This window comes from Apteryx mantelli, chromosome 27, assembly GCF_036417845.1.
Source record: "Apteryx mantelli isolate bAptMan1 chromosome 27, bAptMan1.hap1, whole genome shotgun sequence".
Lineage (NCBI taxonomy): Eukaryota > Metazoa > Chordata > Aves > Apterygiformes > Apterygidae > Apteryx > Apteryx mantelli.
In genome coordinates, this window is record NC_090004.1 from 5,032,338 (window position 1) to 5,051,019 (window position 18,682).

At 41.5% G+C, this 18,682-nt stretch overlaps 1 long non-coding RNA gene across 1 annotated transcript; it reads right to left on the minus strand.

The window, feature by feature from the left end:
* Window positions 1-3,113: 3,113 nt before the first annotated feature.
* LOC136994314 (uncharacterized) lies at window positions 3,114-11,057 on the minus strand. The gene is made up of 3 exons (XR_010886462.1): window positions 10,986-11,057; window positions 10,402-10,468; window positions 3,114-3,172 (listed from the first exon to the last, which is right to left on the minus strand). It is a non-coding gene; the product is annotated as an uncharacterized lncRNA (long non-coding RNA).
* Between the last annotated feature and the right edge of the window lie 7,625 nt (window positions 11,058-18,682).

Below are 18,682 nucleotides of genomic sequence, written 5' to 3' on the forward strand. Positions count from 1 at the left end.
AATACAGCCTGTTGCATAAAACATCTTTTTATCAATTTCACTTAGGGCTGACAAGCGCTCCCCCACGCACATCCTTTTAATAACGTCAGTGCGCTTCACAGAGCCCTTAAGTGCATTCCTTTGGAAAGCAAATACCCTTAAGGGCAGCTTTTGTCATTGTTCATTTTCTCCAGTTGCTGAAGAGGGATTGCGCGGAGAAGTGCTCAGGCTCTTATTGCATCATGTCTCATTTCTGGAACGTGACTCCGAGTTCAGTTTCCAGGAGGTGGGTGGAGGGTGCCAGTCTAGAAGAAACATCCTTAGCTACCGTGTAGGGCATAAGAAGGGATATATATCTCTCCTCCTCCAGCCCACTGTCAGCCCAGTGTGAAATTCATGTCTGGTCGGCGTCCGATATTAGCAAGCAGAATTTAGAGTATTGCCATGGTGAACAAAAACACGCAGAAAGCAGTGTGATTGGTGATGCCCCCAGCCCCTGAGAAAGCATGGAGAAGCAGGAAGGATTGAGCTTTCAGTGCAAAAACAAAGGGAAAGTTCAGAAAGCCAAGGAACTTAGGTGGCCTGGATCTATCCCACATGGATTACCTGATATCTAATAGCACAATTGTTTTACTTGCAGCCTTTTCCCTCCTTGGGAGCATGGATTATGATCCCTCCTATTCAGCTGCTGACCTTCGCTAAGCTCATGCGACTCAAACACTTCTGAGATCTCTGAGCGTTTGACAAATCTGTTTGTCAATAGATTCAAAAGTTAGGTGGCCATTGTAAAAATCACCTTAGACTTCTTTCCTTAGGAAATGAGGATAAAGCTCTCGGGACCAGCAAGCCAGCCTTTGGGGCAGACTAGTTGTTACAGTTGCCCATCCTTGGCAGAGGGATACCACATTCCCATACCCCGCGCCGCAGCTGCTTTGGCTCTGCAAGTGCTGTGTTACTTATCAGACATCAAGTGATGTGCATTTTCCCAGAGCTAAAGGAGAGGATTGCACGGAGTTTTGAGATAGGTTGAAGAATCATTTGGGAATCAGTTGATTGTAGCACTTTAGCTCTTCAAGAGGAATCAAAGGGAGGAATAATACTGATTTTATCAAGTCCTATAGGGAGAACTGGATGAAAGGAGTGTTACCTCACGGTTAGAGTGCTGGTCTGGGATTCAGGAAACTTTGGTTATATTTTGGCCTCTGCAGACTGGCTCGATGGATGGATAAGGGGTCAAAATGTTGGTCCTTCTCATTTTAGCTTCTCCATCTGCCAAATAGAGAGAACAAGACAAACGAACCAATGAAGAATGCTGCATAGGAGAGAGATTATTTGGTTAATTAATAAGGGGAAGAGTTCAAGGTACAGATTTTCATGACATTTTCTCTCAAGCCACACCATTCTCCTCACTGCCTGCTCGAATGCTGGGTCAGAAGCATACCCCAAACCTCACACTGCCAGCAGCTCAGCTCTGTGCAGATCTTCCTTCCTTGCACCAGCCCCAGCCTGGCTTTGTGAGCAGACTTGATCACAACATTACAGGCACTGACAGCAACTGAGGACCAGACAGAAAAGGCATCGCCCACTCAGGCTATTAAAAACTGCTTGCTGCTGGCACTGCAAACTTGTATGGCATCCGGACATTGAATTGGACTTACTTCTCAGCAGCTGCTCTACATTAAGGTTGGAGATAGAAGTGATAGGAAATACAGGAACTTTTTTAAACTCAAATGAATGGAGGCACTTTTTTAAACTGATTATTTTTAAAAACCCATCAAAAATGTACCAGAAAATCTGTATTGCCTGCTGTTCAGTCAAATGGCTCCAGTCTTGTCATCAGCTGCTAAAACTTGGTTTATCAAAAAAACCCCCCAAAAACTGTGCATCTGTAGAGCAATTGCTTTCATATTAATGCCTGCAGGCTCCCTTGCCAGGGAGCTGCATGCTCCATCAATCTTTGACCATCTGTGCCCCCTTTGATGCTTTGGGTTTTTTTCTCCCTTTCCTGAGCTTCACCAAGCCTGACATTTGCTCTTTAGGATTAGGAGGTTGCTGTCTTCATCACCCTGGGAGAAGCGTCTTCACTCCAGAGCCTCCAAGCCCAACTGTCAGAACTACCTTAGCTTTAAAACTGGGAAAAGCACCGAGTGATGCATCTCCCACCTTGGGAACAGGACTAGCACTAACCTGGTTATCAGATTTGGATGAAAAGCAGATGTGGAGTGCGAAGAGATTCTGGGGAGGAAAGTGGAGTGGGAGGAGGAGGAAGTTCTGAGGTCTGAGAGAAGGTGAAGAGGAGGATGATCAAGGGCTGGTCTGTGGAGCTGCTGCCAAGCCAGATTTCAGATAACTCTCTCCAGAGGCCCATGGCCATTTTAGGTATCAGACATCTGGCTATCCCCTTTAGAAGCAGATTCATATGAGCACTGTTCCATCAATATCCCCTCACTCACGTACAGTCTGGCGTGGTCTTGCTGTCTCATCACAGTGTATCTGCCAGGTAGAGCCCAGACAAGCTAAGAACACTGCTAGACTCAGTCAATGAAGCCCACTTACAAAGTCCTCCAGCCCAGGTGCCAAAGACTCCATGAAACCATCCTGTTCACCTGCCAGTCATGAAATACATTCGCAGTGAAAAGTCCAGTGAGCAGTGTCCCAGCTCTCTTTTGGATGGGGACTGAGGCTCGGCAGGGGAATCAGGCCAGCTTTGAGAAATCAATTTTTCATTCTCTTTTCCTTTATGAACAGAATTTCAAAGTCTCTGTGGGTGTCTCTCTGTTTTCTGCCACAGCCAATGCTGCCTGCCTTTCTCCTTCTTAAATCAGCACCCCCTGTTGATCACTCTAGAGGTGCAGAGTCAACACAGCAGGAGCATAAGACAGACAGATTGGGGTTAGCACCAGCTACAGTGGCTAAGTGGACTGACGGATGCTTTTAATAACTGCAAATGCTATTCTTAGTGCTGATGATTTAGCAGTTATCATAAGATACAGAGGGAATTAAAATGAACCCAAGGAGAGTACTTACTTTTCATCTATGCCTGCCTGCTGACTTGACTCTGGCTCACACTACTACTGCAGAGAGATATTATTGCCGTTCAGTGGAAGAATCAAAATCCACAATTGCTTGACTTAACAGGTGGAATATTGCAATCTTCCTTCTGCATGCGGTCATCAAAGGTCACTGAAAAACACTGCAAGATGTTACATTTTATTTTACATTTTGGCCTAGAATAAAACCTCCTCATCTCAGAAGCAAATGACACAAAACTCATGCTGAACTACATTATGCCATTAGTTGCTTGGTTAAAATGCATTTTTGAGTAACTTAATTTGAAAATGAATGATTTTTTCAAAGAAATTTTTTGCTGTGGGTTGCAGTGCTCCTTTTTATTTCAAAAGAGATTTTAAAGTCTATCACAAACAGTGGAGCAGCCACCAGGTCTGGGTGCAAAACACAGGAACACAATTCCCTTCATGCAAGCGTGAACTGCCTGAGAGCCGTTGCCCACTTCCCGGACCATGATTCTAGTCAACCTAGTGAAACTTGCTGTGTTCAGTGTTAGCAATTGGGGGTCTCCATGGAAATGCAGTAAGTCAGCAGAAATCCTCACACCGAAAAGTTTCAGTGAGTGGAGAGACTGGGTCTTAGGAATCTATCAAATTTTAACCTATTTCCACACGTTTTGAACGGCACAGGTCTGGTAAATCTATTTCTACTCATCTCCTGAACATTGCAGAAATATCCATAAAGCCCTTGTCTTGTCTAGGTGGCTAGCAACATAGGTTTTTAAGCATGCATGGAACTATAGCAAAGACAACCCAAAAAGCGAGGGCCACAAAATCAAGAAATCAGGCAATTGCAAGAGAACAAATATGAAACAAGAGACTAATTGCAGGATCAAAACAAAGGAAATGCAACTCTGAAGGCAGAAAGAGTTTGCTTACAGGACAAGCACAGCCAGAATAGGAGAAACTTTGTATTTCTGCTATTAACCCCTGTAAGAGTGCAGGACACATACTTGTAGATTATCACATTTCAGTGGTTCAGTAAATCCATCAGCTGATGCCCATCAGTGGTGCCCCAGTAAGTGCCTGAGTTCACATAGACCCATTTGCAAGATAACAGGACACAGATTGCAGTGAAAGAGGATCAAGCTATCACTCAGGAGGTGCAGAACCCATCTGCAGTCAGTTAAGGTGGCTCGGCTGACAGATGGTACCACACAACCAGTGAAATGCAATTGCCTTCAAGTATGTGCTTGTAGTCTGCGGATGTGACTATCTGAGGGCAGGCAAGCCAAGACTTAGCTACAATAGATTATTCTTTTAGATTCACCAGCGCTAGCTAATGTGCATTAAAACTACAAGTTCCTGGGGCAAATCAGGCAACAAAAGGTTTATTAAAATGAGGTGGGTTAAAAGGTCACCTTTTTTCTTCATGTAAATGACCGAAAGGGGCAGGGAGAAACCAGTTTCCAGGCATTTACTATTGTATTTTTCACTGCTCTACAATCATTTGAATTTTTGCATCATTAAATCATCATTGTTAATTCTTAAGACTACTGCTTGCCTCATTTCCTCTCTCATGCAAGATTCCAATTTATTCCATTCAAATCCTTGGAGATGGCTTCCTGCGTCCCTATTCTAACCCCTTTTAATGTTTAACTCTTCTCCTGATACACCTCAAACCTCCCAAGAAGCAGGGGTCACAAGACTTGCCTCCCACCCTATAAATCCCCAGCCCTTATATCTCTGGATGGGGAAGGAACAACCAATTCCCTCAGTCTCCAGCCTGCTCTTTCCTCGGCCTCCCGGGTTAGCTTCACCGAGTGCAGTCCCTGGTGCCCCTTCCCTGCTGCTTAGGCACAAATCTGATCTCTCAGCTGTAATAAGAGGAAGGCAAGTTTTGCACAGATTGTGGAATGCAGCCCCATTTCCTGTCCACTGGGGTATTTTGCCATTGTTTATTCTAAAGAGAAGGGAAATTGCATTTGGAGCATTGAAAACATCTTAAAAACGAGGTGACATTGTCGCTGCCGGTGCTTCCATGGTAACCTGCGTTTGTTTCTCAGAGCTGTTTCATAATAATTAATACACCACTTCCATTCACGCGGCCCATGTTCAGAGTGCATGGAACAGCCCCCACTGGGATTTTCCTGGGTCACATGAAATATTTATACCAAAGAATCAGAAGAACGAACTTTGCTGGTGTGTTCTGGCCACTGGGACAAAGCAGTGACACAGCAGACGTCAGATCCCCCCTCTGCTAGCCCAGCGAGCAGGGCGCATTTGCTGACAGCGACCGGGCAGAGCCTGCAGTGACGTCCCTCCCACGCAACGACAGGGCGGCCGGAGGAGCCACAGTCCCGTTGATCGCACCACGACGGAACAAGGCAGGGCTTGTTACGTGGTCACAGCAACGAACCCCTGGAGCCCGAGACTCTTCCCTGTACAGGGCACTGGCAAACGCAAGCTGCCCTAACTGGCATGCTGTGCTGGCATGTATCTAGACACGGCCAAGAGAGAGGGGGTTTGGGGAAGCACGCCAGCAAAATCCTTACGCGCAGAGTAATTTGCACATCTTGCATGCTTTCCCTCCCTCCCCGCTGCAGGCTCTGGGGGAGCGCTCAGTTTAATGTGGGAGGGCACGGAGGAGAAGCAGATCAGAGATGTGGTTGCCTACCGTAGCAGCAATAAAGACAAAGCTGCGAGCGGAGCCTGCAGTCGTACTGCCTCTGGGCTACGATCCTGCCAGATCTCACAGGCTAGGAAGCAGGCTCCCAGCCTGCAGGACTTGGATAGGGATTACCAAGGACAACTCAGGCGCTGCAAACTGTGGCTAGAAAAGATTCGATAGGTACTACTTCACAGCCTTAGCCCCAGCACAAAGCCAAGGGGCATTCTGCTCCAGCAACTCCAGCCTTTCAGGGGAGGCATAAAACCGAATGGCTGGACCCAGTATAGCTATCAAATATCTAATGGCACTTTTCACAACAGGAGGAGGGTGAGCCTCAGGGTCCTGGCTGAATTCCAGGTTAGATAATTGCATTCTGCCAACCTTCATTCTCTCTGCAGCTTCAATTGGATATGGGATTTGGAGGCTTTTCTCCACCGAGATGTTTTTTCTGGCCTTTTTTCCTGCTGACTAGACTCTTAAAAAAATAAAAGCAACACTCCACCCTCCCCATACCTTGTTGTGAAGCCTGGCCTGCACTCCACCATCATCAGCCTGGGAAGAAAAATCTTTTCCACAAGCTCGGAAATGCACTTCACACGAGAAGTCACTCACATCTGAAGGCTGGTTCCCGCTGTGGCACTTGTCCACATCCCTCCATAAACGAGAGGCTCTGCTCTAGACAGCTTACAACTGCTGACCTATTTCACAGCTAAAATATTGAACCCCTTCACCAGGCACTGTAAAGATCCACAAGTGATCCACAAGTGACAGATACTTTCCAAAGAGCCCAGCATTACAGATGGGCAAGTCAAGAACTCTGCTCTCCCTTGTTGACCCTTCTTCTGCTGAGTGAAACGTTCAAAGAGAGGATATTAAGTGATCAACAACTAGTGTAAATTAAGGTAGTGAGAGGGAGAGAAAGACAACCTCCTGGAGCTGTGCCTTGGTATTATTTAAACAAGCTTGAGAGGCTTGATTGTAGGAGTAACTGAATAGGCACAGATACAGGCTGCTTCGCCCCGAGCTTGCTGTAGTCACAGCTACGAGGAAGAACTGCTCCAGCTACTAGAGTCAAACTGTTATTCACTGATAATGCTGCTGTAACTGAAACATTCCCATGTCCCTATGAATTATAGCAAAAAGAAGGTTGATAAATCTCAACTGGCTGAATATACACAACCCCCTGAAGTCCCAGACAGTGTCTGTTTGTTTTCTCACTGCTGTGGCTCCTTGTTTTCTAGTTGCTGCGGCTCCTGTTGTCAAAATCTGTCAGGAAATTTCTGTATATATTTAAGTACGATGGGAGCACGTGCAGCTTGGATTCCACTCAGTTCGCTTTCATTGGCTGCTTCGAAGCTGCAAAGCAAGGGGCCAAAATCCCAAGGGACTGGAGATGCTCCTTTGAGCCTGCCTACGAATATCAAAGAGATTAAATGAAGACATCCCAAAAAGCTGCAACAAATTGCACAGAGAGTCCATTAAGTGCAAGAGCCTTCCTGGCTCAAAAGCTTAATTTTTTTCCCCATTCTCCCCTGCCTAATGATCTCTCCCAATCCTTTATCAGATTGATATGGCCTGTTCCAGTGTCACAAGTCAAGAGAAATATCTCAGAAATCCTCATCCCCTTCCTCCTGGGGAACAGTGCTTTCATAACAAGCACTTCCAAAGCCTTTGTCAGTTCTGAATGGTAAGGTAACAGCTTTTATTTCTTCATGTCAGCAACTGCCCTTTCCAAGTCTGGTTTTACACACTGTCTGTCTTGTTTAGTATCAAGAAGGTTCATATGTCGTGTCCCTTATTCACTTGAGTTGTAGCCACACCAAAAAAGCATTTGGCTTCTCCCTTTTTTTTTTTTTCTTTTTTTGTCTGGTCACCTCTGGCAGACACTCATATCTTGATGTTTCCTCTCTTATTAGGCTTCCTTTTGCAAAACGTACTAGTTTCATTCCTCTGATGAAGCAATGAATGAGGGAGTGTCTACAGGGACTTGCAACATTATTAATGGCTAAAACGCAGTAGCTAAATGCAATGCTTTACTCAAAGAGGATTTTGTTTTGTTTTAAATTGTAAACTTAAACATCCGTTCGCCTAACAACTACAGAACTTGGCAGCACTGAAGCAACGCCCTTCCTAGGAGGCTCTCAAGGGTTTTTCTCAAGGTTGCACATTATCATCCTCATTTTAAATAGCAAAAAGTTCAAAGCACAGACAGGTTAAATGATTTGCCTGAAATCACAAAGGAAGCGAGTGCCAGGGTCGGGGAGAACTGAGGTCTATTCCCACCCTTAGCACTATCAATCACCATTTCAGGAAAATCAAAACATTAAGCCAGGTTCTTGATCTCCTTTACAATTAACTTTCAGTAGAAGAAAACAGTGAAAGCACAGGACTGAGAATTGAAACACTGTCACAGACTCTGGCTACGCTGCGGTTGACTTGCCCATACTAGATCAGATCAGAAAGGCTCAACAGCATGCCCTAAACCTAAAATTAATAGAGAAGCTAGTTCTTCAGCTGAAGCAATGGATGCCCATCCTTTTCAGAGAAGATTCCTGCTGGTGCCAATTACACTTGAATGTCCTATATGGACAACTGCACACATAGCTTTGGGGATGTCACTCGCCACCCCAGTAACACAGCAGGCTGGGCATTTGTACATGGATTATTACTGCGAGGTGCTTCTGACTGCAAGTCATTTCAGCACAAACCATGGGTTTAAAAACATAGCATCCGCTCATTTCCTTCCCATGTCCGCTGTGTTAGATCGAGGTCTCAGGAAGCTGCGTGCGTTGTAGTCCTTCAGGGACACTACTACAGAACCCCCTCACGCCGACATTCACTTTCAGGTAGGAATATACAGTGAGGCTGCCCACGCCTCATTCTAAGCAGCACAGTAACAGAGGTATTGCTCCCACCTAATTAAAAAGGGTGACCTTTCGGGTTGCAGCTGTCCTGTGGCAAAACAGCTCTTCCTCCAGGCTCGTTGTTTCGGATGGTCAGGCGGAGTGTGGTAGAGAGCACCAGTGCATATCACAAAGAGAAGGTAATTGTGCTTTCACCTGCTATTAGAGAAACAGGTTTTCTACTCAGGCTTGCAGATGACCTTTCCAATCAAACATTAACTTTGCAGCAAACAATCATTAGGGAGCATTTGCAGGCTTTAATAATTAATGCTTTTATTAATCCACTGACTCCACTTCAAGCAACAGGTCTCTCCAAAATTAATTCTGTTGCCATTTAGAGGAGAAAGAAATGAATGCCATTTCAAGGCAGAGAAGGAAGGAGGGATTTAGATCCCACTGCTCTTTCTAAAGGTACTGGATCTGCTCCTAGAACTGTAATTATGTAACTTATTAACTGAACTGCCAAACATAAGGCTAAGCAATTTTTAAAGCCTGGGTTTTGAGAAACAGTATTACTAGCAGCCATGCAATCCAAAATCCAATCAAGAAAGATCACAAACTTTCAGTGGGCTGAAACTCCATCAGCTATTTATTGTCTGCAAAAAGCAAGGGAGACAAAAAGGTCCAGCTAAATAAACTAACTCCTTTAGAATGATCTGCTTCTTTAGAGAGAGAAACAACGAGCGTATGGAAACGTGCATCTTCAGTGCTGTGCTGCATAGAAAGCCCAGCTGGGAAGGAGCATCTTCAACCTGTCAAGCAGGATATCTCAGCTCAGTGATTGCTTGGCTTGCAGGACTTTGCAGCAGTGCTGAGAGTCCCGGGAATTTTCAAGGTCAAAACTAAGAACAACAGGGACCCCAAAGCATGACATTGCCCAGTTGGCAGTGTTGATTTTTAATCCCTGTCCAACAGCACTTTTAAGTGCTATCAGAACAAATAGTTGCTGTTTCACAAGCTGACCAGAGAGCCAACCAACAGCAGACAACGACTGTTTTAACTCTCCCTTCTGGGAATTAGGGAAGGGCAATAAGTTTTTAGCAGCCTCTGATTACCAGCATCATATGTGATTCCCTCTTCCTCTCCCAGAGGATGCCTATGAGCAGATCCTGATCCTCCCAGTAAGAGCTGGTTCAGGATCAAGTCAGTCAAGGCCCTTAGCAGCATCTCCTAGACCACAGGGCTAGAGTATAGCAGCATTTCCTGGGAAATGGCTAATCAAAGGTTTTATTCCTCTGTTCTTTAGGGAGGTGGCTGACTTAGCAAGCAAAAGTTCACACTGGGACCAGCGTCTCCTGATAGCTATTCATCTCTCAAAGGGCTCGGGAGCCCACAGAAGAAGCAGTTGCTGACTTACCTCCTGCTTCCTCGCTTTGAACCTTTCTGCTGGCTCCCATTTTCAAGGCACAAAGCTCCTGATGCAGCTCTTAAAGTCCACCACGACTCTGCCCATTTCCAATTGTTTGCCCTGTCTGTCATCATGTAGACCACCCTGTTACTTCAGTGAATGTGATTTTCAAGTCACTTGTTTCTCCCACAAGACTTTTGACTCTTCCCTACACTTCCACCTGTAGAATGTCCTCCATGAGCCTGCAGATTTCTCATCCTTTAAATGCCTGGCACATTTCTTCCATGAGGCCTAAAGGAAACTCTCCAGTGAAAAGGAGGCTGAAGGATCCTGTTATCAGAAATGGAATCAATGGATTACTTCTAAAGCCTGAAATAGCAGCCTAATAATTTCTGGATGTTGTTGGAGAGTGCTGAAGTGTGTTAAAGAAAGCAGATTAATAAAATTTCCATCAGATATACAAGCTGGGAATAACTCAACAGTATTTCTTACCTTTACTTTTCTTGTGTCCTTGGATCACCAGCTATTTAAGAACGGGGCAGGCACACTATGGGAACAACTGGAATACAAAAAAAATTGCAAAGCAAACTGTTAGCTACGGGGAGAAGGGAATCAATAGAGCTGGTTAACACCAGTTAAACTACTATTAAATATGCCACACTGAAAAAACAAACAAGTGATAAGAAGTCTCCTGTTTAATCCTTCTCCCTCCTATATCTTCCTATTATCTCTTCAGATTAATTTCTGTGGGGCAAGAAGTTGCCTTATAATTTCTTTGGAAAAAAAAAAAAAAACTTTGTGCATCGAGTCATGGTGACAGGGCTAGGAGCAGAACAGAGTCTTGCTCAGGGCTTCACAAAGCTCTGCTTGAACCACTGGATAATGCTCCCTCTTGAGTGGTTTAGAACATGTGGGATAATTGAACAGACTCCCTCTGCAGCGACTAACTGTTGCCTTTGTGTTTGAATACTTGAAGAGCGTTTTGACTTTCTAAGTATTGCTGCCATTTCGAAACACAGCATGAGAATCAGACGGTTAATGTATTACTTCATGACATAAAATATAGTAAAACTCACGGTTTCAATTCCTCCAGCTTCTCCCCATCAATACCTAAGTGGGGATCCTGCTGTTTCTCCATTGCGTTACTACATTTCCTTCCTTTTTTCTTTAGCTATGGTAAATCAGAAACAAATTAAAAAAGAGGGACCAGAAGGCATCAGACTCTTTTGTTAATAATATGCATATATTTAAGTCTTTCTTCTGTTGATACTAAAATTTTCGGCTGTGGGCAAGATAAGACATAGGAGGAAGCCAAGTATTTTCTATCTCACAGAGAAATTCCCACCTGTAAACTATTGAATACACCTCTGTATCACTCTGTGTCAGAGTCCAGTGAAGTCCCCCTCAGTAATACTGAACATTTTAACAATGCTTTCAACATTTGAAGCAAAACCAAACATGGAGTGATCTTTAAAATATTTCCCTGAGTAGCCAAGAAACAAAAATCCCATTTTACAGATGGGTAAGCAAGTACAGAGAAGTTAAATAATTTCCTCCAGAATACATGAGGAAGATGGTGTTAAAGTTGGAGCTTTCCTGGTTCCTTGACATAATTCAAAATTGACCACGCCCTCTAAAGTGCAATGCTCAAAATAAGAGTTTTTGAGACAAATCAGAGTAGAGTAGATGCTACAAAAACAAAGTTTTAATGACAAGACTATTGTCTGAGAAGAAACAATGTTAAACTGTTGTCAGTTAAGCCTTTCTGTTTTAACAAATATAACTAGTTTTGTTTTAAATAGACATTAAAACCAAGTAGTTCCACGAACACTGACCTGCAGAATCTGCATTCCTGTGGATATGGGTCTCCTGATTAACTTCAAAGTCTTAAGAAGACGTGACCTCTACAAAGAGCTCTTCCTACAGCATCTAATGGTCTTCCTCTCCTCGGCTGAACTGCCTGTTCTCACAGCGCTTGTAGGAACTTGTATATCTTTAGCACTACTGATTTTCTGCCGAATTTAATTGAAACTGGTGAATTGTTTAAAAAATTAAGATGATGCACACAGACAGACGCACAGCAATTTACTGATATTTCCATATGAAGCCCAGGTAAAAGAGAATAGGAAATACACTTTCAAATTTCTGTGTTAGATATGCAAAATAAAGCCAGATCTCTCTAATGAATTTGCATATTTCTAGAGCATATGTAAGGCACCGATACTGCCACCCAAAAAAACAAGTTAAAAAGAGTATAATATATACAATTTTTTAAATGTAGTGGCAAAACATAGGTGAACAATGCTCAACTGAATTCAGCAAATTCAAACAGGTAGCTGTAAAAAAGTGTCCTTGTTAAATATTAAAGGGATCATCTATATCTGGTAAGCCAGCTGTCCACTGATGGAAAGAGTTTGAAGGTCTCACTCTGCTGCACGTGGGTTTGGAAAACTGCTATTGACGTGTAAAGATGCCATTGTGAATGGGCAGGTCCATTTTTATACTTTTATACTCACATTGATATACTGACTTCTTGGAGCAGAAGACATGAGTCTGTAGAACTAACAGCAGTTTAAGCCTGAATCTCTAGATCTTATTCAAATTCCCAGTTCTGCCAAGGACCTGCTGTGTGAATTTCAGCAAGTTAAATATCTTTTCCAAAGAGCTCATCTTCCATCTGGGCACTAAAATAAGCACTGAGATCCTCTGCAAATCTTGCCACAGCAGAGTGGTCTTTGAGGTGATGGAAGAGGGGGAAGAAAACCCAGCATATTTGCAACTTGTTACCCAAGTTGTAAAATGGGAATGCTACCATCTGTCTTGTTTGATTGCTTTCTCCCTCTTCTACCCCAAGGCCACTCAGCCTCTGGGTAAACTTTGGGGCAAAAAGACCTCCTCATTCCGTGTGTACATACAACTCTTAGCACAAAAGCGCTGATTGTGGTCCAGACTTGTAAGTACTGCTTATAGATTACTAATGTAAGTAATAAAAGGGAAGTTAAAAATAATTAAATGGCGGGGGGGGGGGGGAGGAAAAGCAGATTCATTCCATAATCCTCCTCATCTTAAAGGAATAACCTCCCCACCACTCCCACCCCCACTCAGGCTTGCTTTATAGCTGTGTAGTAATGTATGCTCTACACCCCAGACAATGAGACAAAACAAAAATTTTAAAGATGTAAGTGTGGAGTAATTGCATTTAAATTAGGAAGCCAAAGAAGTGACTTAATGCAGGTTACACTCGGTAAGTTCCAATGAACCCACAACAACAGGGTGTTAGTAGCACACACTGTAGCATTGGATTTTTTTTTTTTCCAAATGTTAAAATTTGATATAAAGCATCCATTTGTCTAAAAGAGTATTTGTAACCTATACAGTATTTTTAATGTAGTGACTTTTGATGTTGGTCATCTTTACTATAAAAAACTTGAAAAAAGTAACTCATCTCAACAGAAATATAAAACAGTTCCTCCACACAAGTAAAGATGCATGCTGTATCCTTTTGCAAATAAAGGAGAATTTCAGCAACTTGGTTTTTAGCCCTAAGGAGTCAGACACTGGATCATAAACCAGACATTGGTCCAGGACTAAATATTGTCCACATGCATTTCTAAATAGTAGCTTTCTTTTGTGAAAGGTGACAGTTCTACGCTTTTGGATAGCAAAGACCTGATGGCTTGTAGGATTTAAAAAATAGCCACAGATCTTTGAAAGCTGCTTACTCTGTAAAGTCAGTGTTCCTGGGGGAAATGAGTTACTTGCAAACTGCAGCCGAAATGGGCAGAGATGCGCAGTAAATTCAGTTCATCAGGTAAGTACCATCATCACAGACAGAAGAAATGTGGAGTCTGTCTGACACCGTAGGTCTATATTGTGGAAAGTTTCCTGTATTTGCATCAAACTTCAACCAAGGATCTATATTGCTTCAGTTTCTGCAGCAGAAAAGCTTCTGGATATGGAAAAAAAGAAAAAATTCTTGTTTCCTATTGTTTGAATCTCTACATAGTCTTGTATGGAGAGAATGTTTATATATTGATTATACATCTGTTATCACAGAAATCAATGCGTTTCTCAGCTCCCTGGGCTTCCCATGATGGATTTCATATTCTTTCACATAACAGAGATGGAGAAATAACATTCAGATGTCTGTTTAAAAAAAATGAGGTTTTTTTCCAGTATTTTAGTCACTGAGTAATGTTCATGATTTGCTCTTTAATCAGGGTCTGGCCTACTTCAGGTATTCTGGGCCCTCTTGTGGTTATTTTAGAGAGGGAACAAAGTACATTTCCTTTCAGGAAGTTTCATTTTTAGAAAACTCATGAGACATTGTTCTATTCTATCAAATCTTGAGCAAATATTTTCATAATCATTGAAAACTGCTATGAACCACAACATTTAGTTTCAGATGCAGATGTAGTTGGGATTATTCAGGGGTATTTGGATTTTTCAGTTTAAACTACACTCCAGTAAAAGCCTTACTCCATTTAATATATATTTTTTCTTCATCAGAACAGTTCAACATTTTACAGGATTCTGCTTTAGGGCTGGCATATAATTAGGTTTCTTCGCAGATGAGGAAACTGAAAGAGACAGTTTAAAACACCTGGCTGCAGAAACTACTCAAAGCCAGAAATAAATTCTGCACCACCCTGATTAGCAACAGCCCTGTGTTAGCATTTCCAAACACCTGTTTGCCCTCTTTTTAAAAATAGATGAAACTACCTAGTTTTAAATGGCTATTTCCTCCTTACAGTATATAACATGCATGGATTTAACAGTATCAAAAAATTTAGAAACAGAACAAGTTGGGGGCAGGAAGAGAGAGGGGACAGCAGTATCCTTTCTCCTCTGTTTAGTTTAGAGATGAAAGCAGACGGTGCCAAGCAACATATTGTTGTCAGAGAACATCCATCTTTCTCAGGGATGCAGAGGAATCGTGTTTAAGGCCTAAGAACTACCCACAGTCACTGCATGTTCAATGCATGTATCAGCACTTCCTACAGACAAAAACGTGGTAGAAATGTATTCCCGTGAGTAATGAATGCATCCTACATAGTCACTTTGGTTTGCTTTCTGATACATGTGATTAAAGGCAGACTTCAAGCATAAATCTTCTCATGATAAAAATTACTTAAAATTATTCTATATGGCATTTAATTCTTATGGAGAAAAGAAAAAAAAAACAAAAGCCATTTAAAAAAGGACATTAACAATAAGCAGATGTTTTGTAAATGACAATGCACCTGAAGAGGTTACAGAAAGTAGAAAGACTGCCCCAAAAGATAATTGGGAGACCAAATTGTTAAGTCAAGGTTAATGAAAGTTAGGATATAGTGGTAAATGTGTCAGGAAACAGACCGGATTAATTGAGAAATTATAGAGACAAAGATTGTAAAATGCTAGTTATTTCAGTTTTCTAAGAATCCTTTGGTTTTAGCGGCGTCTTAACTTGTCTTTAAACTGTTTGTTATGCATTTTCTGTAAGCACTGTCAGAATAGGACTTTGTCTGCAAAACGGAATGGCATGAAAGCAAAGGATAAGAAAACTCACCTGAAGCTGACACTTTCTATATGATCAGGGTACTGCATTGTGACCATATTTGTTAGATAAAGAAAGCTGTTAAGCTAAAGCTTTCGGGTAGAACAAGAAAGCCTGCATTCCTCAGAAAAACTGCGATATTCCTGGAGCATTTCCAAAACCGTAAAGAGAGCAGAATACACTTCTGCTAACTGCAGTTATTATTTTATTATAATTGAACCATTATTGTTCATACTAGCTAAATTTTGATGGGAAATAATTTCATGTTAACTATGTAAGACATACAGTTTAAAGATTTTCATTGTAAGCAATAAAAAGCAGAATTTTCTGAACCTGACAACATGCTCTGAAACAGCATAATTACCGTTCATAGGGATTATAGGTAAATGAGCCACTTACATTTGAACTTGATTGAAATTGATTCTCTTTTTCCTGCCTATTCCCCTTTATTAGAAATTATTTACTTGAATGTTTGTGTAGTAGTATTTTAGTGCATCACAGAAGCTGATTCAGTTAAGATACTGAGGCATCTCATATTTCATTTTTGTAATCTATTACATATTAACTTGCTGAAGGGCTACTTCTGACCTTGACTCCAGAAATTGCAATACAAGTAAAGGAAGCGTCTAGTATTAAGGAGATACATCTCCACAACACACCAAATCCTATGTGATGAACTGAAACTTCTGTAACAACTGAGCTTATGATTACAACTAGTAAGTCAAAAAAAAAACCAAAACACCACACAACAACTTACTGCTGCAGATGATCAAGTTGCTGCGCTACAGCGGTGCTCAGGGCCGGGAGTACACAAACCTGCTCGCATGAGGTCAAATGCAGATCGGTTACTTTTGATAACAGTCTCTTTCCACTCTCAGATGCTAATCATGGAAACAGTCTTATTCTCAATAGCAGACACTACGGGTAAAGGAATTCAGGGTTAAGCTTGTTTTACAGTGTCTTCCATCAAATGTTATTGGAAGGAGTCTGATTTTTATTTCAAAGTGCAAAAGTTTCTTGTGCTGCATACAAATGCCACCAATAACAGCAGATTCAGAGTAGCTAGCTCCCAGTCACAAAAATGGTAGGACGAGGAAATGCTGAAAGGCACGTATCTTCTGGCCTAAGAAACTGCCTTGGAGTCAGTTACTCCGGTGTGCGATTCCCATGCACTTAAGTCAGTGCTAGGATAAGCAAGCAACTTCCAAGTTTGCCTTAGCAATTAGGAAAACAAAAACAAACAAACAAAAAACAAACAAACAAAAAAACCCAATAAAACCAAAAGCTTGTTCTTCTCATTAAGCACTTTGGAGGAAATAGCTACTTTAAGGTAGATGCAAGTTCACCTGCTTTCCTACAGTGAAGTTTTGCATCTCCAGCTTTACTTCCAGCTGGCTGTAGAGGACATTTCAGTCAAAGCAGCAATTTTTACCTTCAAGAAATTATTTGATGAAGCAAGACTGAATTCAATATATGCAGTTAAGTCCTTCCTTCCCCTCACCATGAAATATGATAGAAGGGGAGCAGGGGTCGGTTAGGAAAGCTAGTTCATCTTAGCCCAGTTACAGAATGGAATTTATGAAAAAAAGGGCATTTCTTTAAATATTAAAAGTAAAATTACATAATATCTGCTCTATTAAAAATTTTAATGAGGATAAATCCTGAGGTGCTCAACAACATTACATATAAGTCTTGTCTTCTTGTTACCTGTTTTTCCTAGACTTATGTTGGCTGGAAAAAGTTTTGGATACTTCAGTTTTTCTTTAGCAGATCTCTCCACAGTACTTATTCGTCACGTGACATTTCTGAATTGACTATAGAAAAATCAAAATACTCTACATAAACCCTCTGCAGTCTTGCGTTTTAAGTTCCTCCTATATTAATCCTGCACGTACAATTTACAATGAGTCATTAAAATATTTCCCATTTCAGACATTTAGATGTTTTAAGATCAAATGGTTGGCTGGTGCAAGTTATGAATGCTTAAATTATCTCATTCCATTTGCATCACTTATCCTGCAGAGAGGACTGGTGCCTGCAAACAGTTTCACCTTTTCTAGAGAACACAGCTGCTGCTGTGCTGCAGTGCAATTTGTTAAAATTGCGAACTTATCCATGCTATATTTTCAAATTTTCCTTTTGTTATAGAGTAATTGAGGTTGGAATTTCTTGGCACCTGAAACATTTTACCTGGAGGCCTAACTGCTGAGGGTCCGAGCAGAAGCAGAAGTAGGCAGAGAAGAACATCCAGGTTAGGACCAGCTATGGCAGTAGCCAAAGCCAGATGCACAAGACAGCTCACTTACCATGAAGAAGACAAATACAGACGCAGAATTGACAACGAAAATATTTTATAGAAGAAGCTGGAGAGGCTAAGAGAATTAAGCAGATGTATTGAAAACCAGGGACAAGTAGTTCTTTCTTTTTGCCTAGATAAGGACAATGCTAAAATCTCCAAAGTGTCCATCTTGGCTTTGCCTTTGCAGTAAAGAGAAGGGCTGGAAAGGAACAAAGGAACAGAGGCTAAACTTAAGGACATACTGTTGCGATTCTCAAGAAATTATACTTTTTTTTTTTTTTAAGCTCACAGATGGGGTTACTTGTTAAGTTTGTACACTGAATCAAAGAAGCATCTGTTCTTCCTTCTGTTTCACAAAAGTGAAGTTCTGCTGCAAAAGGGAAGACTTACCTGGAATAACAGAGAGAATACATACAAAAAGATAACAAATAAAATAACAAATACACAAAATGTATTCCTTACACCAGGCTAAATCAGGTCCGTTAAAAAGGCAAAAAAAATTTTTTTTTAATCTGCAAGAAAATGTTTATTCTTTGTAAACCCCACAGAAAAAAGAATGCAGCCAAGACCAAGTATTTAACGAAAATAGTGCCGAAGTAGGCAGCAAAATGGGGGAACCTCAACACAAAAAGTCAGTGACAGTATTTCATGTTTTGCACAAAGATGAAAAACCTATGACATTTCTGAGTAACACTTTTATGGTGACAATTACACAAGATGATTCAAAAATGCAAATGACAGCAACATGCACACCTGGCTAAAGCTAGAAGTTTTATCCCAAAAGAATATCTGTGATTAAAATGATGAATCTTTAATACTTTTATTGAATTGCGTGTCCTACTTCATTTTTTTTAAATGAGACATACGTGCCAATTAATATGAAACTTAAAAAAAAATTTTTTTCTTTTAAGAACCACCTTGTCCTTTCAGAGTCC